The sequence below is a fragment of the Vulpes vulpes genome, chromosome 4 (genome assembly GCF_048418805.1).
Source record: "Vulpes vulpes isolate BD-2025 chromosome 4, VulVul3, whole genome shotgun sequence".
NCBI lineage: Eukaryota > Metazoa > Chordata > Mammalia > Carnivora > Canidae > Vulpes > Vulpes vulpes.
In genome coordinates this window covers 59,925,376-59,938,000 of record NC_132783.1, presented here as the reverse complement: position 1 = coordinate 59,938,000, position 12,625 = coordinate 59,925,376, and positions in this window count along the sequence as shown.

Here is a 12,625-nt window from a genome sequence, read left to right as displayed (position 1 = left end):
AGGCTATCTGCCACAACTGCATTCCCTTTTTGGTTGTATCAGTAACATGCCTGAGTTTTCCTTATCAGGGTGGGAAAACTCTGGTAATATTCCAACCTTTCTCTCTGCCCTCCCCTCCCACCAAACCTCAATTCCCTTCCTCATGCTTCATGTCTCCCCTTGTTGACATCAAATATAGAAACTTCATATATGTTTTCTAATTTGACTCGAGACCCTCTTGCTTCTGAAGTTACAGAAGTGATTTTGTGTACTGTTAAGATCATCGTGTTAGTTAAGAGTTGGCAAACAGAAGTGACTTTCACTTAGAAGAGAGAACCAATGTGTAAAAACAGAGATACAGAGATAAATAAAAAGAAAATAAACACTCATTGTTTATTAAAAGATAATGGGTTCCTCTGTTTTCTTTCAGGATTCCAAAATAAGATCAGGATCTTAGCTCACTAACAAAGTTTGAGCACTTCTCAGTGAAATCATCTTAGACCCTTTAGTTGGAAAAGATCCTTTAAATATTGTCCAGTCAAATTTATACTCAATGCAAGGATCCCTCCTTCTATAGCATGCTTCACAGCTGACCACCCAGATGCAAATAATTTCAATGACAAGAAACTCATCAAGTAAAGCAGGCCACTTTGCATTTAGAGGATTTTAATTGTTTGTTACACTTTATCCACTGTCTGTTGCCTTCTCCTCTGGGGCACTGATCTTCTACCTTGGGTACCTGGATATCAGTGTGGATATGTAAGGACTTTCCAGCGAGTACTAGAGTATGGTCAGTTTAAGGAAGTCATTGACCAGATCCTCAACTGTCACAGGTCCTCCTTCTCAAAGCTGACCTGCCTAAAAGATCATCTCCTTTATACTTGCCTTTCTCCAACTTTTCCTGACATACTTCTCACTCAGCCTGAAGCTCACTCATGTGCACAAATAATCTGGGCAACAAACAAAAGGACATTTTTTAAATGCACAGGTCCTCAGAAAATATCTTGTAGCAGAAACGCAAATAGAGCTTCAAAGAAATATTCAGAAAGCAGTGTCTTATTTTATCCAGAGAAAAAAACTTTTGCTAAAGCTCCATGCTGCTGCTTCTTTTTTTTTTTTCTTCTTTTTTTTAAGCAGGCTCCATGCAGGAGCCTGACGTGGGACTCGATCCCAGGGCTCCAGGATCAGCCCCAGGCCAAAGGCAGATGCCAAACCACTGAGCCACCCAGGGATCCCCTCCATGCTGCTTCTATCTATCCATCCATATATGCGTCCATTCATCTGTCCATCTGTCCATCCATCCATCCATTAATCTATTCATGAATTAGAATTCAAAGGTGAGGTAGTTGTCATAAGAATATGTATGACCACATTTATTTAAATTGGAAAATTAGGTCAGGTTTTTTCTAACAAAGTAAATAAATCTGGTTGATTAGCAATGAGGGCTGCCTTTGCCAATTGGATTATAAGGTATATACATTTTCCATAAGGAGAATGAAAAAAATCTACACTACGAAGTTGGGGTTTTTAAAGATTTTATTTATTGAAAGAGAAAGTACAAAGGGGGTGCAAAGGGAGAAGCAGACTCTTTGCTGAGCCTGAAGCCCGAGGTGGGGCTCCATTCCCTGACCCTGAGATCATGACCTGAATCGAAATCAAATCAGCTACTCAACCAACTGAACCACTCAGGTGCCCCCAAAGTTTTGATAAAAAATATATTTAATGAACAGAGATCATTTGGCATATGCGGGAAATTACATCCTTTGAACTTATATTGAAACTATTTACAGACAAAAATATGCAAGAGGCATATAGCTTTAAAATTTTATGTAAATACGGTGGAAACAGTGAAACAGAAGACATAATACCAAACCCCCTCATCACGTGGCATGTCATGAAGATAGGAAGACAGTTCTCATTTCTTCCACACCACTTGCTCTCCATTTTACACCTCCCTGACAGCCTGAGCTATCCCTCTTAATTCAGGGTCAAGGGCATCACTGGGGTGGGAGGAGCCAGTGATCCCAGCAAATCCCAGCTCCGCCTTTCCAGGACCTCACACCCCCACCTGGCCATTAGGATACCTGAGGCTCAGCAGCTGGCTGGTCCCTACTCACCGTCCACATAGAAGCAGTCAACCAAACACAAAAACATGCTCCATCCTCTGAAGAGCCACAGTTTAAACTGACCACAGGACTCCAGTGAATCTCTAATCCCATGTGTCAGAGATGATGGGTTGGCCTCGACGCACAATGGACAAGCAGAAAAGAGCCAAAAAGCAGAAGCCCGAGAAGAGGGGAGGCTGGAAGGAAGCGTGTGTCCACCTCCGCTGAGATGCATGTGTCAATAAGCAAGACCAACGGTGATATGGTTAGAGCCTGTGGCATCTTAAACACACAAGACAGGCTATGATTTTGCAAGGGTCAAGGCTGTATGTTCTTAGTTTCTCCAGGTCCTTTACTTTCTCTGTCACCACCATAGAATTCCCAAGGCCCTCATCCCTAGCCAAATCTTTTTTTTTTTTTTAAGATTTTTAAAAATTTATTCCTGAGAGACCCAGAGAGAGAGAGAGAGGGAGAGAGACACAGGCAGAGGGAGAAGCAGGCTCCAAACAGGGAGCCCGATGTGGGACTCGATCCCAGAACCCCGGGATCCTGGCCTGAGCCAGAGGCAGATGCTCGACTGCTGAGCCACCCAGGGGTCTCCCTCACCCCCAAATCTTGCACCTGAACCTATAGGTTTCTGTATATTGCCCCTCAAGGCAAAGACTGATGCAAAGTGACAGAGTCAAAAATCTGAATTTCTGAGCTTCCATGGAGATTTTGGACCAACCTATATGATAAAAAGATGTCTTCAGAACCATAGCTTTCAAAAGTAAGGGAGAGAGAAAGAAAACTGTTCTTGGAAATTCTAAAACCTCCCATAGGCTGCTTCTAGAGCCTCTGAGCCTCTAAGCCTCCTGCTCCCCAAGTTTCTAAGAGGTCACTGCTAACAGGCTTTTGCGGAGCCAGGAGCCTCAGGCAGCACCTCCACTGAGTCCCTCCTGACCCCTGTATCTCCCATTGTCTTCTCCAGCCTATAGCCAACCATTGTTGTTTGCTTGTTCGTTTCTGGGTTAAAACTCTGGCTCCTTTCCAGTTCAGCTGGAAGTTTCTGTTTCCTGTCTGATAAGGCTTCTTGCTGCTTTACCACACAGAGGGCAAAGCAAAGAGGAAAGCCCCCAAAATAGCCTTCTGTCCCGGCTCAAGGACCAGCAGCCCCAGGCGCCTCAGGTCACGCTGGCCACAGAGTGTTCAAGGCTTTCTCTGAGAAGTGCAGAGGCTACTCAAAGCCCCATGATGGCATTTCTTATGCTGGTCCTTCCTATTTTACGCGGTGAAACAAGATTCATGGTTAAGTCTGCTCATAATAAAGGGAAGGTTTCCAGAATTTTCACTGTCTCAAATGCTCCTGTTCATGGTTGAAGCTGTACTTTAGGGGTTGGTTATATATGCCCTGCCTTCATTATTTTGCAGTGGGAAATTTAAGGAATGGCACAGTGGGAATATTCCAAAGTCCAGAGTGCCCATGTCAAGCAAAGGATAAAGGGTAAAGTGGCTTTAGGATGATCTGTTTTGGGTGGCAGTTGAAGTTGGACTGAGTTGCCCAGAATTCTCTAGTGACCACAGACAGGAGACAAAGAGCCTAGAGGAGTTTCCTTAGGCACAAGTGATGCTCGCTTCAACTGCATGCCTTAGCTTCCTGCCATTTCCACCCAAATTGTGCCTCTCTCAGCTACCTGTGTGGCTGCTTTATGGAAGAGCAAGGATCCCCAACCCTTACCTAACAAGCAGCCTTCCTGACACCACCTATCTAAAATAGCACCTTCCCACCCCATTCTCAATTTATTTACCCTACTTTATGCCTCTCCATAGCACTTTGCTACTTTGCACATTTTTTAAAGATTTATTTTTGTATTTGAGAGGGAGAGAGAGGGGGAAATGGCCAGAGGGAGAGGGAGAGAGAATCTCCAGCAGACTCCCCACTGAGTGGGGAGCCGGATGCAGGGCTCCATCCTACATCTGTAAGATCATGCAAAAGCCAGATGCTCAACTGCCTGAGTCACTCAGGTGCTCCTACTTTACACATTTCTAAATGCATTTATTTATTATCATGCATTTATTGTTATGTCCCCTCAATAGAGTGTAAGCTGCATGGAAACTGACTTTTTGTTTATTTTTCCTGTCTCCCTCCACCCCATGTGCGTATATAGAGCCTACAAAAGTACTCTGATACTTGGAAGGCACTTAAAATATTTTTGTTAGGTGAATGGATAGACTAAACTCTAATAGCCTGTCTTCAAACTTCCACATTTCAATTGATTTGAATTATTCTTTCAGTATATGGAGTTTCCTAACTAACGTGTGATCAATTGCTCCTCAAGCAGCAAGAATTGCCAGCCTTTCAGGATAGCCTGTAACAATGCTCTCTGCTCCCCAGTCGAGACCTTTCTGTGCAAGATGTGCTATGATTTCTACTATTTTTAAGGCTCTAGAAATAAAAAGAGTTCATTGCAATAAAAGCTTAGGAAATATTTAGTATCACATATTTGATGGTGATGTGAATTTTCAAATGGTCTAGATACATTTTCAGATCTTTAGTGTAATGTTTTACATTTCTTTCTAGATTTTTCACCAAAGTGTACTCATAGTTGGAAAATTTCTCCATGACCATGTAAAATGTTAATATAGCATACTTATATATCAATGATTTTTCATATATAGAAAGATAGATATAGATTTATGTATAGATATGTGTATATAAGTACATATATTTTAAAATATGAATGTGTAATATTTATATTTATATAATGCATAAGTATATAATATATATATTGAATACATACATATTTTTTAAGTTCCTCAATTTTGATACTATTACCTTTTTCCTTTCATCCTTCAAACTTCACACTATTCAGTGAGGCACCAAATGGTTATGTTTTTCTCCTGCCTTAGGATTATTCTAGCTTGAAACTGGCTCAAATCAAAACCCATAGTGATCTCTGTAACACCCTTCATATCCCACATTTTCTTCTTATGCTTGTAAGTTATTAATCCAAAAAAATAATAATAACTTTGTCCCTTCCACTGAGAGCCCCCAAACCTCCGGCAGCAGTATCCAGAAGCACGCCCCTATTAAATCTCCCAGGTTGATCATCTGGGGTGTCCCACACTCCCCACCCCGGCTGAAACGTTTTCTTATATTTCATGGACAATGACTCACCATTCCCCAAATCCTTTGTACTACAGAAGAATATGAGGGAGTCAGCTATTTCTGTCTTCTTTCTTGAAAAAGTAAAGTCCAGTACTTAAATGTACTTTGCCATTACAAGATAAAGATAATGCTTTGGACACCTGGACCTGGAAAGTAACTGTGGAATGGGGAGGGTGCATATGTGCAGATGAACCATCACATGGGCTCCAGGTACTGGGCAGCTCCAGCCTCACATTTGAGAGGAGTCTTCATTTGTTTGTTTTCAGGTTTCTTTGGGTTTCTTTTGTTTCCTTTAATCTGATGGTTCTGTATGGTCATTTCCAGAAATGCAAAATACACTCATATTCAGACATCTTTTCATTACCTTTTTTTGGGGGGGGTTCTTTGGTCTTTCTCCCCAGTTCCTTCTTGTTCCATGTCTGTACTGATCTAGATGAAACATCTACTAAATTACTTCACAACAAGACTTGAGAGGTGCATTAATTACTACTTCTGTTGTCCCAAATTACCATAAATGTAGTGGCTTATGACAACACAAATGTATTCTTACTGCTCTGTGGGTGAGACACCAAAATGAACCTCCCTGGATTAAAATCAAGGTGTCGGTGGGCTGCACGCCTTCCAGAGGGAGAAAGGGAGGATCCACGGCTTTGCCTTCTCTAGCTCAAGATGCTGCCCACATTCCTGGGCTTGTGGCTCCTCCCACCTTCAAAGCCAACGATCTCATCACTGCACTTCTGCTTCCACTCTTACATCTGTTTCTCTGAGTCTGATTCTCTGCCTCCTTCTTTCATGTATAAGGACTCTTAGGATTAAACTAGGCCAGATAATCTATATGAATCTCCCCATTTTAAGGTCTTTAATTTAATCACGTCTTTAAAATCCCTTCTGGGGATCCTTGGGTGGCGCAGCGGTTTGGCGCCTGCCTTTGGCCCAGGGCGCGATCCTGGAGACCCGGGATCAAATCCCACATCGGGCTCCCGGTGCATGGAGCCTGCTTCTCCCTCTGCCTATGTCTCTGCCTCTCTCTCTCTCTCTGTGACTATCATAAATAAATAAAAATTAAAAATAAAATAAAATAAAATCCCTTCTGCCACATAAAGTCAAATATTCATAGGTTCCAGGAACGAGTACATGGGTGTCTTTGGGGGCTGTGACTCCGCCTAACTGCATTGGTAATGTGTCATTCGCCCTCCCACCCTCCCCAGGAGGGACAGAGATTTGTCTTTCCAAAGAAAAGCTGACAAAAGTGATTTCTAAAAAATGGAACTCAAGGTATGCTATCATCTGGGTGAGAAAGAAGAACATGGGAAAGGGTGGGATCCTCCCAGAGTATTAAAAATGATACAGAAACGTCTACCTCAATGACACTGTGTATGTACAGACAGGATTACAAATTCTAGTTTCTACAGCTGTTCCGTAATGATTTATAACATGAAATGTGTGTAAACTCTCCTGTTAACTGAAAGAATATACATTAATTTTGAAGAGCCAGTGTACTCTGAAAGGCCATAATAAGCTTCCCAAATCCTTATAAGTTCGTTTTTACTGCAAAGTACCAGTTTTTTATAAAAGAATCCTCAAAACTTCATATTCACTGGACTTAATGACATAGGGTGGGCTTCATTTTGTTGGATGTCTGCTATGGGTAAGGTGCTATCCTAACATATTTGCATCCTACTTATTCTACCGACAGTCCTAGGAGACATTTAGTCCACAAAAAGGAAACCAAGTCTCAGAAAAGTCACTTGCCCAAGATCACACATTTATGAACTGGCTGAGCTAGAATTCAGATATTGGTTTGTGTGATTTTAAAGGTTTTTTAGCTCCTCTTCCACGAAGATGCCATGGACTCTGTAAGGGGGTCCTTTCAGGATCCCTAAGCCCATTTTGTCATTATTGCTTTCACTTCCTCTACTTTTCCCATGCAGTGCTCTTTAGGTCATACTCATAACCAGTATAATCCACTTTGAGACTGGTGGCAGGGCCTATGAATGGAATCTGGTGAGCAGAGACAGTGCACATGGACACGAGATGTGGGTGAGGCTGCATCACAGGACTGAAAATGATTCTGCTCCCAGGATTATTTCTAGGAGCCCAAGTTCCCAAGGGTGCTGGAATTCGTGTCTGCCCATGAGTCTCCAGGATGTCCCATGACTTTTACCTGGTGTCTTCGTCTAGCCTCTGATCCTGAATGGGCTGCCTCTGCCCAGGCCCCTGACACTTTGCAGTTTGCCTGTATAATCCCCCTTGCTGGCTTGTGACCCCACAGGACACCTAACACACAGGCTTTCCTGGCTGGCTGCCACTATGTGGTCACCACGGCCCGTGGCTTCCAGTCATCTTTCAGTGCCCCAGCCACTTGCCTGTAGGGCCTGGCCACCCACAGTGCTGGCTTTGCCAACAATGTGTAATAAACAATAAGAATGATACAATTCAGAACAATGTGTTTTTCTCTGTATTGCAAAAAAATTCTATGATTTAAAAATGTATGCAAACCACTTCTCTCTCTGACATTAAAATAAGGATAAGAAAAATCATAGGTATGTTGCACTGTTTTGTTTTACTGTCCAGCTCAGTTGGGGTAAGGGGTGGGGGAAGGGCTGCATTCCATGACACACGTGCTTTCCCCAGTTTCACACGCATCTGATATTGACTGCATCCTAAAAACACAGTTGTCTGGTTGGGAGGATGATATGATTGTTCCCTATAAACGTGTGACTTTAGTGGTTATTACTTGGGACCTGTCTGAGTCAACAAAACCATGCTTCCATGGTTCCATGGACCATTAAGGAAAGGAGTACATGTTCTGATCATCTGAAATCATTTTGACACCTGATAGAGAAGGTAGTCAAAAACTTGCAGAATGAACATAAAAGCAGGAAGAAAATCCCAGCAATCAGATGGGGCTATGCTTTTAAAAGGTTGGCATCACCAAGGTTCTGGAGAACAAAGAGTGTGAGGGAAAAAAGTGGACATTGGGGACTTTGATTCAGAAAAGTGGAACACTGAATATCAAGAAGCTTTGAGAATGTCTGAAACAATTATTTTGCTTATGGTCCCTTCTTTCCAGACGCATGAGAAAGATACATGATTTAAATCCATACCTAAAGTTTCCAAGGGGCAGTGAAATATTGGTTTCAGGTTTCCGTCACTAAATGAACAATGATAATGACGAAAAAGCTCAGGGTTCTGTAAACCTAAAACTGTTCTAAAATAAAAAGTTTATTTAAAAAAAAAAGCAACTGTAAACTGAAGGAAGTTTTCTGGTATAAAAAACAATGTGCTCACATAAGATTTCATGTATATGTGGAATTTAAGAAACAAAGCAGATGAACACATGGGGGAGGTAAAAAGAGAGAGGGAAACAAACCTTAAGAGACTCTTAATGATACAGAAGAAATGGAGGGTTGATGGAGGGAGGTGGGGGGGCTAGATGGGGGATGGGCATTAAGGAGGGTATTTGTGATGAGCACTGGGTGCTGTATGTAAGAGAGAAATCCCTGAATTCTACTCCTGAAAACAGTATTTCATTGCACATTAACTAACTAGAATTTAAGTGAAAAATTTGAAAAGAAAAAGCAAAAATAAAATGATTCCATACATAGAAAAAAAGAAACAACTGGTCACTTAGATTCAGTGAAATACAGAATTTTATATTTCATTTTTATCATTTTGCCACTGGCGTTGACAGACCATAATTTTCTAAAACAAAAGATAGTGATTTTTTTTTAAGATAGTGATTTTTAAAGTTTAATTTATGCTAATGTTTCCAGAAGGGGAAAAAAGTCTGACTCCTTGCCTACTTTTTTTTTTTTAAAGATTTTATTTATTTATTCATGAGACACAGAGAGAGAGAGAGAGAGAGAGAGAGAGAAGCAGAGACACAGGCAGAGGGAGAAGCAAGCTCCACGCAGGGAGTCCGACGTGGGACTAATCCCAGGTCTCCAGGATCAGGCCCTTGGCTAAAGGTAGGAGCTAAGCCACTGAGCCACCCGGGCTGCCCTCCTTGACTACTTTTGCACCCAAAAGAAAAAAGCAAACTATCTTAACAGAAGAAAAGCTATTTGAAGTTAATGAAGTGTGATATGTGGTTCATTAGTAGGTGAATTTTTGTGTTTTGTGTGTCTCCACACTAACAAGTCACATGTTTGTCTTGACCATAAACAAGGCAAATCTGATGGGAAGATGAATTTGGAGAATTTACCTACATTCATGAAAGGAGACATATATTGATATGACTCATTTGCTTTTTAATGTAATTCAGGTATAAATGAAGAATACTTTTGATAATTACCAATTTCCTAAATATAAAATTTGTTCTACCTAGATCTCAATTAATAATGTTATATGTCATTTGCTATAAATACACTCAGTTCCATCTGGATGAGAGTTGTTTGGTGATTTATAATGTTTATAATTATGTAATATTAATATGGTGCTGCATCAAATTAAACAGAAAGAGTGTGACTTTTGTCATGATACAGTAAGAAAAAAATCTGCACATTCAAGGTTTTTCTTCAAATATCTCTCTTGCAGTTGTAACCAGAAAATCTGTTGTTAAATGCCACATGTTTCACTGTTGCTCAACAGTTTGGCTTATGTAACTGAAGTTTATTAGTCATGCTTGCTAATCAAAATAGAGTCTGAGAAACTGACAAGTGGTAGAGCATGGTTATATTTATCTTTGAGTCTACAACATAATGATTTTTATTTTTAAAACCTCTTTTTGAGTTCATCCATTTAGGAAATGTTTATTGGATATTCACCATAAGCCATGCACTTTAATCCTAAGATCAATTAACAAAGGCAGTGAAATTAGTCAATATTTACATTGCATGAAATGTATAAAACCTTCAAAAGAACTGCTAATTGGATATTATTAAGACAAGCAGTGACATCTGAATAAAGAAAGAGGTTTCTTGCCCACACCAGTGGGACCTGAGAAGCAATCAAATTCCCACCTAATGCAAAATATTTATCCAATATTTTCCTTGTTTGACTGTAATGTCCACCTTTATTGGCATTCATTGTTTTAAGGCAACGTTTTTGAAGTAGCGGTCCATGGAAAACTATGTCTCACCAAGCCTAAAGAATTCATCACTACAACTGCACTACAAGAAATATAACAGGGAATTCTTCCAGATGGGGAAAACTTTTTCTACTTGAAGCAAGAAGAAATAAGCAGGAGCTAAGAGTACGTGTGTGTGTATGTGTGTGTGTATAACAGACATGTAAAATACATATAGGTGAAGAGGAATAAATGTATATGTGTATGTAAAAAGAAGAAAATGCTTACCATTGATTTTAAAAAGTAATGATCATGGGATGCCTGGGTGGCTCAGAGGTTGAGCATCTCCCTTGGGTCAGGTCATGATCCTGGGGTTCCAGGATCTAGTCCTGCATGAGATTCCCTGAAGGGAACCTGCTTCTCCCTCTGCCTGTGTCTCTGCCTCTCTCTGTGTGTCTCTCATGAATAAGTAAATAAAATCTTTAAAAAGAAGTAACAACCATAATAATATGTAACACAAAGAAGTAAAACGTAGGACAGCTATGGTAACAAGGGCAGAAGGATGATGAATGAATGTAATGAGTCCTCAGACATTTTGTTTACAAGTAGTAAAAGTAATATAAGCCATGCAACTCTACGTATATGGTAAATATTGACTGTCTAGAGCAATACACACCAAATTAAAATAATTATGTGTATCTACATATACATATATAGAAATAGATATAAATGTAGAGATATATACCTGACTAAAAAGCTAGCAGAAAAGTGGAATTAAAAAAACAATTAATCCAAAAGAAAATAATTACCAAATCTCAAGGGTAGCCACTAAAAAATAATAGCAATTAAAATTATTAGTAGGGAGATATGACATATGTGTCATTAAAAAGCTAACAAAGGAGAATAATTAAAATAATTCAGAAGAGAGCAAGAAGGGAGAAATAATGCAACAAAGAGCAGAATATTGAAATAAAGTAGCAACATGGTGAACATAACTCCAACTATGCCAACAGTCACATAAAGTGAGTGGACTCATCCAGAGGAAATTAAGTGTGAATATTGTCAGACTCAAAGAAAAAACAAGACTCATCTCTATGTTGTTGACACGTAGCACACAAGCACTGACACAGAAAATAAGGAGAGAATAATAATGAAGGCCACCAGCAGGGGAGCTGTATCAGCTGTGTCGCTCCAGTTCTATAAGATAAAGTGGACTTCGGGTGAGGAATTATTACTGGAGATCAAGATGAACACTTCAAAATTCAAGAAGTGTCAGTTCACTAGGACAGTACAAACATCCTAAATTTGTCTGCAAGTAATAATGTAGATTCGAGATAAAGGAAGAAACAGACATATCCAGAGGCCTAGTTGGAGCTAGTGCACAGCCCTGGAACTCGCTGCTGGAACGGGCAGGATGGACACGCCACACCTCACAGCGGCGGGGTGGGCAAATGGAAAATTCACCAAAATGGACTATTATGCTAAACTGTAAGATCAGTGACAGAGGGCCGGAGGACGGCCTAGTGTTGAGAGGAGGCCGTGTGCTTCCAGGGGCCGTGCACCAGGGAAGGCGTCGCAGGAGAACAGCAAGGTGTTCTGGACTGGATGGCGGGGAAAACGAAACAAAGCACCAAAACAAAAACAACGAAAACAAAACATACTAATACATGTGGATTTTGCTCAAAGGGAAAACTACAGCTTCATATGCTTGTATCAGAAAGGAAGAATCATCGAAAATCAGTCAACTAAAGTTCTACTGCAAGAAGCCGGAGAAAAAACAAATTCAACAAGAGATGGTGGAATCAGCTAAACTATAAATGCCAGAGCAGAGACTGATCAATAGGGACGCCCGGTGGCTCTGCGGCTGAGCGCCCGCCCTCCCTCAGGGTCCCCCGTGACCGGGATAGAGCCCCGCATCGGGCCCCGCAGGGAGCCTGCTGCTCCCGGGCTGCTCCCTGGGCTGCTCCTGGGCTGCTCCCTGGGCTGATCCCGGGCTGCTCCCTGGGCTGCTCCCTGGGCTGCTCCCTGGGCTGATCCCGGGCTGCTCCCTGGGCTGCTCCCTGGGCTGCTCCCGGGCTGCTCCCGGGCTGCTCCCTGGGCTGTTCCCTGGGCTGCTCCCTGGGCTGCTCCCTGGGCTGCTCCCTGGGCTGCTCCCGGGCTGCTCCCTGGGCTGCTCCCTGGGCTGCTCCCTGGGCTGCTCCCTGGGCTGCTCCCTGGGCTGATCCCGGGCTGCTCCCTGGGCTGCTCCCTGGGCTGCTCCCGGGCTGCTCCCGGGCTGCTCCCGGGCTGCTCCCTGGGCTGTTCCCTGGGCTGCTCCCTGGGCTGATCCCGGGCTGCTCCCTGGGCTGCTCCCTGGGCTGCTCCCGGGCTGCTCCCTGGGCT